Consider the following 4,666-nt stretch of genomic DNA (forward strand, 5'->3'; position numbering starts at 1 on the left):
TTTCCTGTGGCGGTCCTCATGAGAGCCAGTTAACGCTAATGAACCTATCCTCTGCAGCAGAGGTAACTCTGGGTCTTTCTTTCCTGTGGCGGTCCTCATGAGAGACAGTTTCATCACAGCGCTTGATGTTTTTTTGCGACGGCACTTGAAGAAACTTTCAAAGTTCTTGACCTTTTCCGGATTGACTGACCTTCATGTCTTAAAGTAATGATGGACTGTCATTTCTCTTTGCTTATTTGAGCTGTTCTTGCCATAATATGTACTTGGTCTTTTACCAATTAGGGCTATCTCCTGTATACCCCCCTACCTTGTCACAACACAACTGATTGGCTCAAACGCATTAAGAAGGATAGAAATTCCACAAATTAACCACCAACAAGGCACACCTCATAATTGAAATACATTTTTTATTTTTAGTTAACCTTTTTTAACTAGGCAAGATAGTTAATAACAGATGGAGATACAGAAAATGCTACTGGATAGATTGTCCTTCAGTCTCAGTTTCTGACAGAGAAGGAGACAGCAACCACAATCACTCACAGGGACAGAGATGTTATATTGTATGTTTCTGAGACTGAAACCATCATCACTCACAGGGACAGAGATGTTAAACTGTATGTTTCTGAGACTGAAACCATGATCACTCACAGGGATAGAGATTATAATGTATGTTTCTGAGACTGAAAATATCATCACTCACAGGGACAGAGATGTTATACTGTATGTTTCTGAGACTAGAACCACCATCACTCACAGGGACAGAGATGTTATACTGTATGTTTCTGAGACTAGAACCACCATCACTCACAGGGACAGAGATGTTATACTGTATGTTTCTGAGACTAGAACCACCATCACTCACAGGGACAGAGATGATACTGTATGTTTCTGAAACTAGAACCACCATCACTCACAGGGATAGAGATGATACTGTATGTTTCTGAGACTAGAACCACCATCACTCACAGGGACAGAGATGTTATACTGTATGTTTCTGAGACTAGAACCACCATCACTCACAGGGATAGAGATGATACTGTATGTTTCTGAGACTAGAACCACCATCACTCACAGGGACAGAGATGTTATACTGTATGTTTCTGAGACTAGAACCACCATCACTCACAGGGACAGAGATGTTATACTGTATGTTTCTGAGACTAGAACCACCATCACTCACAGGGACAGAGATGTTATACTGTATGTTTCTGAGACTAGAACCACCATCACTCACAGGGACAGAGATGTTATACTGTATGTTTCTGAGACTAGAACCACCATCACTCACAGGGACAGAGATGTTATACTGTATGTTTCTGAGACTAGAACCACCATCACTCACAGGGACAGAGATGTTATACTGTATGTTTCTGAGACTAGAACCACCATCACTCACAGGGATAGAGATGATACTGTATGTTTCTGAGACTAGAACCACCATCACTCACAGGGACAGAGATGTTATACTGTATGTTTCTGAGACTAGAACCACCATCACTCACAGGGACAGAGATGATACTGTATGTTTCTGAAACTAGAACCACCATCACTCACAGGATAGAGATGATACTGTATGTTTCGAGACTAGAACCACCATCACTCACAGGACAGAGATGTTATACTGTATGTTTCTGAGACTAGAACCACCATCACTCACAGGGATAGAGATGATACTGTATGTTTCTGAGACTAGAACCACCATCACTCACAGGGACAGAGATGTTATACTGTATGTTTCTGAGACTAGAACCACCATCACTCACAGGGACAGAGATGTTATACTGTATGTTTCTGAGACTAGAACCACCATCACTCACAGGGACAGAGATGTTATACTGTATGTTTCTGAGACTAGAACCACCATCACTCACAGGGACAGAGATGTTATACTGTATGTTTCTGAGACTAGAACCACCATCACTCACAGGGACAGAGATGTTATACTGTATGTTTCTGAGACTAGAACCACCATCACTCACAGGGACAGAGATGTTATACTGTATGTTTCTGAGACTAGAACCACCATCACTCACAGGGACAGAGATGTTATACTGTATGTTTCTGAGACTAGAACCACCATCACTCACAGGGACAGAGATGTTATACTCTATGTTTCTGAGACTAGAACCACCATCACTCACAGGGACATAGATGTTATACTGTATGTTTCTGAGACTAGAACCACCATCACTCACAGGGACAGAGATGTTATACTGTATGTTTCTGAGACTAGAACCACCATCACTCACAGGGACAGAGATGTTATACTGTATGTTTCTGAGACTAGAACCACCATCACTCACAGGGACAGAGATGTTATACTCTATGTTTCTGAGACTAGAACCACCATCACTCACAGGGACAGAGATGTTATACTGTATGTTTCTGAGACTAGAACCACCCTCACTCACACTGACAGAGATGTTATACTGTATGTTTCTGAGACTAGAACCACCATCACTCACAGGGACAGAGATGTTATACTCTATGTTTCTGAGACTAGAACCACCATCACTCACAGGGACAGAGATGTTATACTGTATGTTTCTGAGACTAGAACCACCATCACTCACAGGGACAGAGATGTTATACTGTATGTTTCTGAGACTAGAACCACCATCACTCACAGGGACAGAGATGTTATACTGTATGTTTCTGAGACTAGAACCACCATCACTCACAGGGACAGAGATGTTATACTGTATGTTTCTGAGACTAGAACCACCATCACTCACAGGGACAGAGATGTTATACTGTATGTTTCTGAGACTAGAACCACCATCACTCACAGGGATAGAGATTATACTGTATGTTTCTGAGACTGAAAATATCATCACTCACAGGGACAGAGATGTTATACTGTATGTTTCTGAGACTAGAACCACCATCACTCACAGGGACAGAGATTATACTGTATGTTTCTGAGACTAGAACCACCATCACTCACAGGGACAGAGATGTTATACTGTATGTCCCCAGTTTTAGAGCTGTGGTTATATTGGTTAATTAGTGTCATGTACAATCATTTAACCTTGATGAGTAAGGTCACATGGTTGCTACCCTTTGAGCGGGCTCTGATGTCAATAAACCATCTGTTCGACATTCTATCCTGTACTCTGTTGTGTTCCATATTGCTCCCTTTAACCGCAGATACAACACCTTACTTCCAGTGTATCTACAGAGAGAGTGAGAGAAGGGATTGGAACCACGGGAGCGCCCTGATCTCTGGCTGTCTTTTGTTCTCCCTCGGCCGAACGTATCTCTCCATCCTACCACCCCTCTATCCTCAACTCACCTCCCTCTATCCTCTCCTCAGACATCCACGCTCCTTTAATGGAACCATCAATAAGAGATGAAGGGAGTGTGTGTGTGTGTGTGTGTGTGTGTGTGTGTGTGTGTGTGTGTGTGTGTGTGTGTGTGTGTGTGTGTGTGTGTGTGTGTGTGTGTGTGTGTGTGTGTGTGTGTGTGTGTGTGTGTGGTCAGGGGGGGGGAGCAGTGACACGATTCAACCGCTTCACACTGACACCAGCTACATGGTCTTGTACGGCATAAACACAGTATCTTCAGCTGGTGAAAACAGGCTCAAAATACCTGGGGAGAAAACAATGTGGTCTGTACGATGCATTCAGAAAGTATTCAGACCCCTTCACTATTTCCACATTTTGTTACTTTACAACCTGATTCTAAAATTGATTAAATCGTTTTTTCCCCCTTCTCATCCACACACAATATTCCATGATAACAAAGCAAAAACAGGTTTCTAGAAATGTCGGCAAATGTATTAAAAATAAAAAACTGAAATATCACATTTACATAAGGATTCAGACCCTTTACTCAGTACTTTGTTGAAGCACCTTTGGCAGCGATTACAGTCTTTTGGGATATGACGATACAAGCTTGGCACACCTGTATTTGGGGAGTTTCTTTCATTCTTCTCTGCAGAGCCTCTCAAGCTCTGTCAGGTTGGAGGTGGGAGCGTCGCCATCTCTCCAGAGATGTTCGATCGGGTTCAAGTCTGGGCTCTGGCTGGGCCACTCAAGGACATTCAGAGACTTGTCCCAAAACCACACCTGAGTTGTCTTGGCTGTGTGCTTAGGATCGTTGTCCTGTTGGAAGGTGAACCTTCACCCCAGTCTGAGGTCCTGAGCTCTCTACAGCAGGTTTTCACTCTGTACTTTGCTCTGTTCATCTTTCCCTCGATCCTGACTAGTCTCCCAGTCCACACCGCTGAAAAACATCCCCACAGCATGAAACTGCCACCACCATGCTTCACCGTAGGGATGGTGCCAGGTTTCCTCAAGATGTGACGCTCAGCATTCAGGTCAAAGAGTTCAATCTTGGTTTCATCAGACCAGAGAATCTTGTTTCTCATTGTCTGAGAGTCTTTAGGTGCCTTTTGGAAAACTCCAAGCGGGCTGTCATGTGCCTTTTACTGAGGAGTAGCTTCCATCTGGCCACTCTACCATAAAGGCCTGATTTGTGGAGTGCTGTAGAGATTGTTGTCCTTCTGGAATGTTCTCCCATCATCACACAGGAACTCTGGATCTCTGTCAGAGTGATCATCGGGTTCTTGCTCACCTCCCTGACCAAGGCCATTCTCCCCAGACTACTCAGTTTGGCCGAGCGGCCAGCTCTAGGAAGAGTTTGGGTGGTTACAAACTTCTTC

The sequence above is a fragment of the Oncorhynchus masou genome, chromosome 27 (genome assembly GCF_036934945.1).
Source record: "Oncorhynchus masou masou isolate Uvic2021 chromosome 27, UVic_Omas_1.1, whole genome shotgun sequence".
Taxonomy (NCBI): Eukaryota; Metazoa; Chordata; class Actinopteri; order Salmoniformes; family Salmonidae; genus Oncorhynchus; species Oncorhynchus masou.